The sequence below is a fragment of the Rhinatrema bivittatum genome, chromosome 1 (genome assembly GCF_901001135.1).
Source record: "Rhinatrema bivittatum chromosome 1, aRhiBiv1.1, whole genome shotgun sequence".
NCBI lineage: Eukaryota > Metazoa > Chordata > Amphibia > Gymnophiona > Rhinatrematidae > Rhinatrema > Rhinatrema bivittatum.
In genome coordinates this window covers 144,063,481-144,077,226 of record NC_042615.1, presented here as the reverse complement: position 1 = coordinate 144,077,226, position 13,746 = coordinate 144,063,481, and the positions used below count along the sequence as shown (strand labels likewise).

General features: G+C 41.9%; 1 protein-coding gene across 3 annotated transcripts in view; it reads right to left on the bottom strand.

The window, feature by feature from the left end:
• The window catches only part of FRYL (FRY like transcription coactivator), a 978,233-nt gene that overhangs the window by 714,480 nt on the left and 250,007 nt on the right, over positions 1-13,746 (bottom strand). For 2 of the 3 annotated variants that reach the window (XM_029588005.1, XM_029587996.1), the window contains one exon: positions 5,177-5,310. The gene's annotated coding sequence lies outside the window, so the exon portion shown is untranslated. Of the gene's footprint in view, positions 1-3,997; positions 4,063-5,176; positions 5,311-13,746 lie in introns of all 3 variants that reach the window. The other variant, XM_029588013.1, reaches the window with a different exon arrangement.

Genomic DNA, 13,746 nt, shown 5'->3' with positions numbered 1-13,746 from the left:
AATGGAAGCTACAGTCCAACTTTCCTGGTAGAGAGAGGGACTAGGCAGGGGTGTTCGCTCTCTCCGCTTCGTTTTGCTTTATTTTTAGAGCCCTTTGCCTTTCCCCTCCGTCCTCAGCAGGGATTGAGGGAGCTAGATCGGAAGACCAACACTTCAAACTGTCACTGTTTGCCAATGACATTTTATTTACTTTATCTAATCCTATGTCTTCTCTCCAAGCTGTCTTGGTGGAGTTACAATCTTTTAGTAAAGTGTTGGGGTTCCGGGTTAATCTAGATAAATCAGAAACATTGAATATCAATGCGTTGGAAAGTGAGGTGTACAGAATTAAAGGGATTTTTCCTTTTAAAGTGGGACACATTTGTGGTAAGCACAATCTGGTGTAGAGGTGCCTAAAAATGCACCCCTGCTCCAAATTGGATGGATACCTCCATCAAGCCAGGGTGGCCCTGAGAGAGGGGGGAAACGTGGATATGGACGTAAAGGTCCTGGGTAGCTTGCCGCAATTGGAGCATAGAGTCCACTGGGCTCGATGCATATGCAGGCGGGTAAATGGGGTGACATGGACCATGGCGGCCATGTGCTCAGAAGCTGCAGCAGACACCAATCGGCGATGCTGGACTTCTTCCGCCAAGGTCAGCAGTACGTGTACTCGGATGTGGGGTAGGCAGGCTTTTGCTTGTGCCACATCCAGCACAGCTTCTATGAAATCTAGCTGAGATGGACAGAAGTTGGATTTTGGATTGCTGATTAGAAACCCCAGGTGTTCCAACAGCGGAATGGTGCAGCCCAGAGATCGCTCTGCCCCTGCTAGCATGTCGCTTTTGATTAGCCAGTCATCCAGGTATGGAAAGACCTGGACTCTTAGCTGGCGCAGGTAGGCACCTATGACGGCCAAACATTTCGTGAAAACCCGGGGCGCGGAGGCCAGGCCGAATGGGAGCACGCAGTACTGAAAATGCTGGTGGCCCAACACAAAGCAAAGATACTTCCTGTGACTGGGGAGGATCTCAATGTGGGTATATGCGTCTGAGATCAAGGGAGCAAAGCCAGTCTCCTCTTTGAAGAGGGAAATCAAGGTGCCCAAATATACCATCTTGAACTTTTCCTTCTTGAGAAATCTGTTCATGGCTCGCCAAATGAGAATGGACGGAGGCCTCCTGTTTTCTTTGGAAATAGAAAATAATGGGAGTAAACCTCCACCCCTGCTGCTCCTGGGGAACAGGTTCTACTGCTCTGGCCATTAGAAAGAACGAGAACTCCTCTCGGAACACTTCTGGGTATGAGACTGGACCCCACTGCAGGCATGAAGAAGAATTCGGCCTAACAGCCTTGAGATTCAAGTTGTAGCTGTGACAGAAGATGGACGAAACCCACTAATCCACAGTCACTGCCAGCCACCTGTCCACAAAGGAACGGAGTCTGCCTCTGACCGGTGGGTCCTCTGGCACTTGAAGCGGCGACTGGCTTAAACTCCCTCGCCTCCAGTCAAAACCCTATTGTGGGGCTAGCTGGGACCAGCCTGAGCCTGGTCCCATGTGCAGACGGGAACCAGTGACGGTGCTTCCAAGACCTCCCACGGTGCTCAGAGAGGTCTTTCCTGAAGTACGCGACTTGAAGGAGACAGAGACTAGGTGATCCCCGGAACCTTTTTCCCCCGCACTCCTTGGGGAAGGAGTGGTCACCAAGGGATCGAGGATGAACGGTTCCCCTCAGTCCTTAGGCATCGATGACCGCGATGCCGAAGTGGAGGATTCGGATTTACCCAAACCAAAAACCTTCATCTTATCCAACCTGGCCCGACAGCCCTTTCGGTTCATTTGAGCGCATAATTCGCAGCCCCGAACATTGTGCAATGCCCCCAGGCAGAGGATGCACACCACATGTGGGTACATCAAGAACATAGTCCAAGGGCACTGGGGACACAGACAGAAGCCAGAGGCTACCATGAGGCTCAATGGGGACCGCAAAAGGCTTGACAACCGGCGGCACAGGAGGACCAAAACAAATACTCACAAACCAAATAGGGGAACCAAAGAAAGACCCAGAGCAGGAAGAAAAAGCAAAAATCACTTTTGAACGTTTTCACAAAAAAACAGAGCACAGCTCCACCTCAGCGAGACAGTAGCTTCATGGAAGAGAAAGGACTGAAGAGAGATCCCATATGAACGCATGGACCGTGGCAGGCTGGGCATCCTCAGTGTGCCAGTCAAAGTTTCTAGAAACCGTGACATAAGTTTTCTGTGCCGGGCTCCATCGGAAGATGTCACCCACATGTGAGGACTACCATCCTGCTTGTCCTAGGAGAAATAATATTCAGCAAATCGGACTTCCTGAATCTATTGAGGATAGGAGCCTGGCTGGGTTTCTTGAACAATGGCTGCCAGAGGTTCTTGCACTCCCGGGCTTCGCAGACACTTTTAAAACAGAAAGAGCACACAGACTGGGAGGCAGACGAAGACGACATAATGAGACCAAGAGTAGTTATCGCTAAAGTTATGAATTGGTCTCACAAACAACAAATAATGCAAACGTTCCACAAAAATAGAGGTTAAAATATCAGGAGACTCACATCCACATTTTCCAGGACTATTCGGCAAAAATCTCTCTGTTGAAATGACTTAAGTCCACTGTGTGCAGCTCTGGCTAAGCAGCAGGTAAAATTCACTCTTCAGTTCCCTGCCAGGCTTCAGATATGGCATCTTGGAAACATGCAGGTTTTTGATGACCTGCAAAAGGCAAAAGCTTTCATCGAGGATCTGCCATAATTCAAGACCTGGTACCATATTCTGGTTTATAGTGGTTTTCCCTTTTCTTCTCTTCATTGAGCATTGTTGTTCTCACTGCCAGGAGAATTAAATTTTTTTGTTGGCACGGAAGTTCACCTTATGTAAGCAGCACGAGTTCCTTACTGGAGGGTGGATCCTGGTGCAGATGGCCTGAGCAGCTCTGCAAGAATTGATGCAGCGACAATCTGGACTGGAGGTCTCTGTTCTCCGGTCTGACAAGAGTAATTTATGCAGGATCAGCTGGGCAAGTCGCTATTTACAGGTTCCTGGCAGGTACGTTCCCCGAATCTTTTATTAACGGGACACTAGTTGGCATGGCCGGACTACAGAGCAGCACAGGGGTAGAGACGGCTCCCCTGGGCCAATGGATGAGTTGGCAGTTTGTTTATGGTGGAAAGGCCATCTGGCCCCTATCCTTTCTACTGAACACTTACATTTTTGCGTTAACGTTGGGAGAAGCCGCACCAGAAGCGACTCAGGGAGTGTAGATGTTATTCATATTCCAGAAGGGACATTATTACTTGTTTGTTTAATGAGGCTTGCTGACAGGGATAGTTATAGTAATAAGAGTGGGGGGAGGGGGTTGTTTTGTTTTTAATGTTGGGGTTTAGCTGGGGTTTTTTTGTGTTTTTTGTTTATGGCAAGTTTATAGCTCAGGCTCCCGCATAGTTCTTGGGTATAAGCTCAAGGCTGATATTATGTGATTTGGGTTCTACCTACCTATTATGGGGTTATGTGATGACAGGTTCTGGGGATGATGCCTGTCCACATAATACTCGTGATCACCGAGACATCCCACTGGTGACCGTACGAAAGCTACAGGGGATAGGGGGCAGGGAACCTAGGGGATACAGCTGCTTAGCGACGAAGAGAATATATTGTTCTTAAAAATATGAGAGTGGTTTTACTTAAATCTGGTGGAAGGCCAAGAAGCATTACGACCAGAACTATGGGTCAAGGCTGCGTGGCCCGTAGGGATAAGGAAAAAAAATTGTTGTTCTCTTCGCTGTATTCTTTGAGGACTGGGAGATTCGGTTAGACATATCATTGAATGTTAATGGCCTTGGTTCACCCATTCAAAGAACAAAAATACTACAGAAGTTAAAAAGACACAAGGCAGATACTGCCTGCATTCAGGAAACTCACTTAACAGATGTAGAGAACAAGAAATTAAACTGTGACTGAGTCATAAATATAAAACTCAGTACCTTGAGCACATCATGGCATTTCAAAAGATGAGAAGCTTTTTTTGTAGGACCGCTACCGAAGGGATCTGTAAAGCAATCAGACCCAAAAATATTGAAATATTGATCCAAAAACCTTATTCTATTGTTGTGTATGCGTACTTCCGGTTTTTGGAAGCTGGGCTTATTGTTTGTGATTTCAAAAGATGAACCATAGTTGACAGTTTTTGCATTCTTAAGTGGCATTCTAATTAAAAAAAAAAAAGACATACCCCTCAAAACGCCTTAACATTTTATACTGGTGTTTCTCAAACCAATCCTGGAAGCATGCCTAATCTGTCTGGTTTTCTGGGTAACCACGATGAATACGCAATGAGACAGGAGATCTAGTGTATGCTAATCTTTCTCATGCTTATCTACTATGGATATCCTGAAAACCAGACAAAGTATGTGTGCCTCCAGGACAGGGCTGTAAACCACTGCTTTATGGTGATATATTCTAAATGAATATATCTACTGGGATTTATTCATTTTATTTGTTGATTTTTATATACAGACATTCGTCAGAACATCATGCCGGTTTACATTATAACAAGTTAACAATAGAGATGATACACAAAGAAAGATTGGACAGAATGGCACATTAGAAAAAGATTTTATTCTTACTGAAAGCAATGCAGGAATGTGGCCGGGGGGGGGTTGGTTCATCATCATGGCTGATGTAGTTACATGGAAACACATCTTACTGAAGCATGAGAACAAATTCCACATTTAGTGGACAACAATTACAGAGTGAGGTTATTTGTTTAAAATGTTAAATTAACTCCAAATGTAGCTACTTCATGCCAGTTTCATCAGAAAGCTGTGGTAAAGTTAATGACCACTGTAATAGAATCAACTGCATTCATAACTGTATTTGATTGGTTAGAGATTTCCACTTCATTGGCACATTCCTTTCCACAACAGTATTTAGCATCCAGGCCTTCCAGGGGCCTATCTAGCCTGTCTGTTCCCTGCCTTTTCTTGCAGCTATTTAGGCCTCCCGGTGCCTATCCTGTCCAAAAAAAATGCATGAAATGCTTTTTGAAAGTTTTAGAAGTTGCTCACATATTTTTATAAGACAATTATTCAATCTACATTTATCAAAAATACAGAAAGACAACCAACTACACATACATTTAAGAAGATTTATGTTGTACTTACTGGATCACAACACAGAATGATCTCGATGGCAACTTTATACTCTGCACACGTAGCTTGATGTTATCAGTCTGGAGCTGAAACACTGTCTTGAAGCTCAAGCTATTTATCATCAGAAAGTTAGTGAAGGGCTTCAGCTACAAAAATAAAAAAATACATATTTAAATGCCAAACAAATCTATTAAAACAGATTTTAAAGCAGTAGTACCTTTTATGACAATATTATAACTAATCTCAAGTAGTCCTGGCTATTTTGGGGACATAAAGGAAAGAAAAAAAATCTAAACAAAATATTTTATAATTAAAACAGAAACGGGTGGGGGGGGGGGGGGGGGGGAGATCACGTGACGTGGTGAAGCAGTGCGGATAGAAGTCTGTCTCCGGGTACCAATCCCTTAATTTAATTTTGCTGTTTTGTGGTCCCACACTGCTTTGTTTCTCATACCCTAAAAACATAAGAACATGCCATACTGGGTCAGACCAAGGGTCCAGCAAGCCCAGCATCCTGTTTCCAACAGTGGCCAATCCAGGCCATAAGAACCTGGCAAGTACTCAAAAACTAAGTCTATTCCATGCTACTGTTGCTAGTAACAGCAGTGGCTATTTTCTAAGGCAACTTAATTAATAGCAGGTAGTGGACTTCTCCATAAAGAACTTATCCAATCCTTTTTTAAACACAGCTACACTAACTGCACTAACCACATCCTCTGGCAACAAATTCCAGAGTTTAATTGTGTGTTGAGCGAAAAAAAACTTTCTCCGATTAGTTTTAAATGTGCCATATGCTAACTTCATGGAATGCCCCCTAGTCTTTCTATTATCCGAAAGAATAGATAACCGATTCACATTTACTCATTCTAGACCTCTCATGATTTTAAACACCTCTATCATATTCCCCCTCAGCCGTCTCTTCTTCAAGCTGAAAAGTCCTAACCCTCTTTAGTCTTTCCTCATAGGGGAGCTGTTCCATTCCCTTTATCATTTTGGTCGCCCGTCTCTGTACCTTCTCCATCACAACTACATCTTTTTTGAGATGTGGCAACCAGAATTGTACACAGTATTCAAGGTGCGGTCTCACCATGGAGCGATAGAGGCATTATGACATTTTCTGTTTATTCACCATTCCTTTTCTAATAATTCCCAACATTCTGTTTGCTTTTTTACTGCTGCAGCACCCTGAACCAACGATTTCAATGTGTTATCCACTATGATGCAGAGATCTTTTTCTTGGGTGGTAGCTCCTAATATGGAACCTGACTGTGTAACTATAGCATGGGTTATTTTTCCCTATATGCATCAGCTTGCACTTACCAAATTAAATTTCATCTTCCATTTGGATGCCCAATTTTCCAGTCTCACAAGGTCATCCTGCAATTTATCACAATCTGCTTGTGAACAATTTTCTATCATCTGCAAATCTGATTACCTCACTCATATTTCTTTCCAGATCATTTATAAATATATTGAAAAATACGGGTCCCAATACAGATCAGAGGCACTCCACTGCCCACTCCCTTCCACTGAGAAAACTGTCCATTTAATCCTATTGTTTCCTGTCTTTTAGCCAGTTTGTAATCCACGAAAAGACATCGCCACCTATCCCATGACTTTCTACTTTTCCTAGAAGCCTCTCATGAGGAACTTTGTCAAATGCCTTCTGAAAAACCAAATATACAACATCTACTGGTTCTCCATTATCTACATGTTTATTAACTCCTTCAAAAAAGTGAAGCGGATTTGTGAGGCAAGATCTGCTTGGGTAAAGCCATGCTGACTTTGTTCCATTAAACCATGTCTTTCTATATGTTCTGTGATTTTGATATTTAGAACACTTTCCACCATTTTTCATGGCACTGAAATCAGGCTAACTGGTCTGTAGCTTCCCAGATCGTCCCTGGAGCCCTTTTTAAATATTGGGGTTACATTAGCCACCCTCCAGTCTTCAGGTACAATGGATGATTTTAATGATCCCTCTGGGGATAGGGAAATACCTACAGTACCTGAATGTAAACCGATGTGATATCTCAGATCAAATGTTAGTATATAAAAAATTAATAAATAAATGATAGGTTACAAATTTTTACTAATAGGTCTGAAATTTCATTTTTTAGTTCCTTCAGAATCCTGGGGTGTATACCATCTGGTCCAGGTGATTTACTACTCTTCAGTTTGTCAAGCAGGCCTACCACATCTAGGTGCACCGTGATTTGGTTCAGTCCATCTGAATCATTGCCCATGAAAACCTTCTCCATTACGGGTACCTCCCCAACATCCTCTTCAGTAAACACCGTAGCAAAGAAATCATTTAATCTTTCCGCGATGGCCTTATCTTCTCTAAGTACCCCTTTAACCCCTCGATCATCTAACGGTCCAACTGACTCCCTCACAGGCTTTCTGCTTCAGATATATTTTTAAAAGTTTTTACTGTGAGTTTTTGCCCCTACTGCCAACTTCTTTTCAAATTCTCTCTTAGCCTGTCTTATCAATGTCTTACATTTAACTTGCCAACACTTATGCATTATCCTATTTTCTTCTGTTGGATCCTTCTTCCAATTTTGGAATGAAGATCTTTTGGCTAAAATAGCTTCTTTCACCTCCCCTTTTAACCATGCCAGTAATCATTTTGCTTTTCTTCTACCTTTCTTAATGTTTGGAATACATCTGGACTGTGCTTCTAGGATTGTATTTAACAATGACCACGCCTCTTGCACATTTTTTTTTACCTTTGTAGCTGCTCCTTTCAGTTTTTTTCAAACTATTTTTCTCATTTTATCAAAGTTTCCCTTTTGAAAGTTTAGCACGAGAACTGTGGATTTGCTTACTGTCCCCCTTCCAGTCATTAATTCAAATTTGATCATATGATCACTATTGCCAAGCGGCCCCACCACAGTTACCTCCCTCACCGAATCCTGTGCTCCACTGAAAACTAGATCTAAAATTGCTCCCTCTCTAGTCAGTTTCTGAACCAGTTATGCCATAAAACTGTACTTTATTCCATCCAGGAACTTTCTCTCTCTAGCATGTCCCAATGATACATTTACCCAGTCAATATTGGGGTAATTGATGTCTACTCACACAAAGGAGTCAGCGGTTAACCACAACATATAATCTAGCACAGGAAATGTGGAACCCAAAAAACAATTTCAAAAATTGGCCTAAGAAGGTGTCAGCAAGCCTTGACGTTATGTGTCACTCTCAAGCAGACACTAACCGGTCTTATCAATCATTCACCTTCATCATAATTTTAATGCAACAAACTTTTTTTTCTTTTTTCAATTATTATTAAAAATGTCCTCCATTCTTGATAAGCAAATGACTCTTTCAAATAACATTAATATGAAAAGCCCTACACGGGCCGGTGTTTCGCTGGGTAAGCTTCCTCAGGGGCACATAACACTTCAGTTGTAGAGCCACAATTCTAAAAAGAGAATAAGTAAAGAGAAATCGCACGTCAAATAAAATAAGAGGTGAATTCAATACTTATCTCATGACACCACGGCTACCATTTCAGACGGGACCAGACGTCTCAACCATCTTGGAAGGAAGAAAATGGAGGAACCCGAACCGAGGCTAGCGTTCCTTTAAATGATGTCAACCCTCAATCATGAATTTGAAACATCTGTCAGATGATCGTAATTTAAGTGACGTCAGCCATCAATCATGAATCGGTGTTGGGCAATCTATCAATCATGATTTGGAAAACAACCTAGAATTCAACCTAAAAAAACATGTAAGTCCAGCTCAGTGTTTAATCCTGATGGGTGAACAGTTTTTAAACGATAAATCCACCGCTGTTCAGACTGCAATAACATACGTTCCCGATTGCCTCCCCGCCAGTGTGCAGGAATGTGTTCAATGGCACAGAATCGTAAATCATCAAAAGTATGTCCAATCTCACTGTACTGAGATTGGACATACTTTTGATGATTTACGATTGCCTCCCCGCCAGTGTGCAGGAATGTGTTCAATGGCACAGAATCGTAAATCATCAAAAGTATGTCCAATCTCAGTACAGTGAGATTGGACATACTTTTGATGATTTACGATTCTGTGCCATTGAACACATTCCTGCACACTGGCGGGGAGGCAATCGTAAATCATCAAAAGTATGTCCAATCTCAGTACAGTGAGATTGGACATACTTTTGATGATTTACGATTCTGTGCCATTGAACACATTCCTGCACACTGGCGGGGAGGCAATCGGGAACGTATGTTATTGCAGTCTGAACAGCGGTGGATTTATCGTTTAAAAACTGTTCACCCATCAGGATTAAACACTGAGCTGGACTTACATGTTTTTTTAGGTTGAATTCTAGGTTGTTTTCCAAATCATGATTGATAGATTGCCCAACACCGATTCATGATTGATGGCTGACGTCACTTAAATTACGATCATCTGACAGATGTTTCAAATTCATGATTGAGGGTTGACATCATTTAAAGGAACGCTAGCCTCGGTTCGGGTTCCTCCATTTTCTTCCTTCCAAGATGGTTGAGACGTCTGGTCCCGTCTGAAATGGTAGCCGTGGTGTCATGAGATAAGTATTGAATTCACCTCTTATTTTATTTGACGTGCGATTTCTCTTTACTTATTCTCTTTTTAGAATTGTGGCTCTACAACTGAAGTGTTATGTGCCCCTGAGGAAGCTTACCCAGCGAAACACCGGCCCGTGTAGGGCTTTTCATATTAATGTTATTTGAAAGAGTCATTTGCTTATCAAGAATGGAGGACATTTTTAATAATAATTGAAAAAAGAAAAAAAAGTTTGTTGCATTAAAATTATGATGAAGGTGAATGATTGATAAGACCGGTTAGTGTCTGCTTGAGAGTGACACATAACGTCAAGGCTTGCTGACACCTTCTTAGGCCAATTTTTGAAATTGTTTTTTGGGTTCCACATTTCCTGTGCTAGGTAATTGATGTCTCCCATTATTACCACACTACCAATTTGGTTAGCTTCCCTAATTTCTCTTAGCATTTCACTGTCCATCTCACCAGCTTGACCAGGTAGACGGTAGTATACTCCTATCACTATAGCCTTCCCCAACACACAAGGGATTTCTACCCATAAAGATTAGATTGTGCATTTAGTCTGTTGGACTCTATGCCATCCCAGACATAAAGCGCCACACCTCCTCCCAGGTGCCCCTCTCTGTCATTGCGATATAATTTGTACCCCGGTATAGCACTGTCCCATTGGTTATCCTCCTTCCACCATGTCTCTGAGATGCCAATTAAGTCTACGTCATCATTCATTGCTATACATTCTAATTCTACCATCTTACTTCTTAGACTTCTGGTATTAGCATACAAACATTTCAAAGTTTGTTTTTAGTTTGTATTTTCATTCTGCTTTTTAATTGATAGGGATAAGTTAGAATTTTTTAGCTCAGTTGAACTTCAGTTAGTCAGCCAGAGTGACTGACTCACTGCTCTCTTAAATGTTGGTACCTAATCAAACCAAATCACACTACTTTAGCACCTTTCCAAGGTGAGTAACTGAAGGGAACCTTTCAACCATTTTACTTAAGTATACACTGCTCTTAGCTTATTTCTAGCTTCTGGCTATCTTTTTTATGTTTTTGTTTTTAATATACAAAACACTAACTTCTGCTTATTAGCTGCCTTACTATTTAAAAATACAGTCTAACTTCTGTTTATTCACTGCCTTACTATGAAAAGCACAAAGCACAAACACACTAAATAATATTCCCAAATAGTTAACTTCGTCACAATACTTTTAAAAAAGAAAATGTCGCAAGCAAAAACTTACTGATTCCTTTCAGCCACCAAAGTGATCCTCTCCTCTCAGTGCTCCCTAAACTAGTATAAGGAACGCGCTCGTGCGGATACCATCTTTGGTGATAAGGATCTTGTGGTCAATAGTGTTGAATGCTGCCAAAAGGAGTTCTAGCAATGTGGATTTACCTTGATCTGGGCAGAATCTAAGATTGACCAGGCTTATTAGTGCAGGTTTCAGTGCTCTGATGGTGTCTGAAACCAGACTGGAAGGGATCTAGAGCAGAGGTGGGAAATTTCACTCCTTAAGGGCCACCAACCAGTCAGGTTTTCCAGCTGTCCCTAATAAATATGCATTGGATAGATTTGCTTGAAAGTGTCAATTGTACGCAACTGTCTCTCATACATATTCATTAAGGGTACCCTGAAAACCTGACTGGTTGGTGGCTCTCAAGGATTTGAATTGCCCTCCCCTGGTCTAGGAAGCTGGAAGCTTGTAGAAAGAGTATTTTCAAGAACCTTGCTAAGGAACAGGAGGTTGGAGACTGGTCAGTAGTTGCACAAGTTTTTTGGGTCCAGGCTAGACTTCTTCAATGTAGATGTTTTTTATGGATTTTGGACGTCATCCTGATAAGGTGTTGATAAAAGACTGGAGATGGCTAAGTAGCCCAGCTTTGGCTTCTTTGATGAGCCAGGTGGGGCAAGCTTCCTCTGTGCATATATTAAGCTTGAAGTTGAGAAGAAGGGAGTCTACTTCAAATGAATAAATCCAATCGTCCGACTAGAACGACCAATAAAGGCACCCTAGTTGTGCCCTCCCTTAAAACAGCCCATCTCACCTCTACACGTGACCGTGCTTTCTCCATAGCAGGTCCCACTCATTGGAACACACTGCCGCCTGATCTACGCCTTGAACCATGTATGAGCAATTTCAAAAAGAAATTGAAAACATGGTTGTTCAAACATGCTTACCCAGAATAAAAAACTTACACCGCCACCAACAAAAACAAACAAAAAAAAAAAAATAGACCATATTGCGTCTACTCCATCTTCCTCATACTGAGGAACCACATGTTTTTATCCTCTCTCCTCGCTCACACCGAGGAACCAAGTTAATGTTACTGTTATTTCTCGTCTATCCTATCTTCTTGTTACCCCCTCCCAGTTTCTTATTCCCTGTTAAAATGTAATTTCCAAACTTTACCAGTTTTTTATGTAAACCGGCATGATGTCCACAACTAATGCCGGTATATAAAAATGTTTAAATAAATAAATAAGTGTCGAGAACTTGTTATTAATTTATACACTATCTGCCAACTGGTCCCTCTGTCACATGTCAGAGGCTGTCCTTTTAGAATTCTTGAAAGGGGATTAGTCCTTTCACTGAAATAATCAAAGATCAGTGAGGGAATAGCCCTGCCAGGAAGAGGCCTTCTCCAACAGGGGCTCCTGGGAAAGGAGGTTGGTGAGGGGGAGAATGACTGCTTCCAGTTCCATGGCGTTTTTTTTGTTTCCCCCCCAAGGAAAGCATAACAGGATTGGAGGAGACCAACTACTGCAGGACTAAGGTGAGAGGGAGGGAAAGAGGGATGGAGTACCGAAAGGACCAGGACCCAGAGTGCCTGGATAGAGTTGGAAGCAGTAGTGTAGGCTAGGGAGGACTTGCCAGGACTGGCTCACATGACAGGTCCAGCCACAACAGGGAACTTTTCTTTTGTTTAAGTGCAGGTTGACATGAAAATAGACTAAGGGTTAAAAAAAAAAAAAAGCACACTTTCAGTTTAACATGTTTTTTGTTTGTTTTTTTGTTTTTTTTTTACATGTGGTCTATTTGCACATCATTAGCTTGCTACATCCCATGGGAACCACCAATTTTATTGTGTAAAATAAAACATGCCCTAAAATCTAACTCCACTTTTAGCACGGATTTTATTACATCCGCCTCTATTTGCTTTCCCAGTTGCTTTATTACATTGCCCAGCTATTTTAAGGTCATCTGAGGTGATCACTCCTAAATCTATTTCTTATTTGACAGTTTCCAGTATTTATTATTTTATTTGACATGCAGTTAATGGAGTTTTGCATCATAAGAACATAAGAAGTTGCTATACTGGGTCAGACCAAGCGTCCATCAAGCCCAACATCCTGTTTCCAACAGTGGCCAATCCCGGTCACAAGTACCTGGCAAGTATACAAATATTAAATAGATCCCATGCTACTAAAGCCAGTAATAAGTAGTGGCTATTCCATAAGTCAACTTGATTAATAATTTATGGATTTCTCCTCCAGGAACTTACCCAAACTTTTTAAACCCAGCTATACTGACTGCCTTAAACACATCATCTGGCAATGAATTCCAGAGCTTAACTGTACATTGACTGAAAAAGAATTTCTTCTGCTTTAATTGTGCTGCTTGCTAACTTCATGGAGTGCCCCCTAGTCCTTGCATTATCTGAAAAAGTTAACAGATTCACATTTACCAATTCAAGTCCTTTCATGATTTTATAGACTTTATCATATCCACCCTTAGCAGTCTTCTCCAAGCTGCACTATCTTAACTTCTTTAGTCTTTCCTCATAGGAGAGCCATTCCATGCATTTCATCATTTTGCTTGCCCTTCTCTACCTTCTCCAGTGCAGCTATATCTTTTTTGAGAAGCGGTGACTAGAACTGCACACTGTATTCAAAGTGCAGGCTCACCATGAAGCGATACAAGAAAATTATTCCTTACCTGCTAATTTTCGTTCCTGTAGTACCATGGATCAGTCCAGACGGTGGGTTATGTCCCCCGTCCAGCAGATGGAGTCAGAACAGAGCTCGAGAGTGGCACC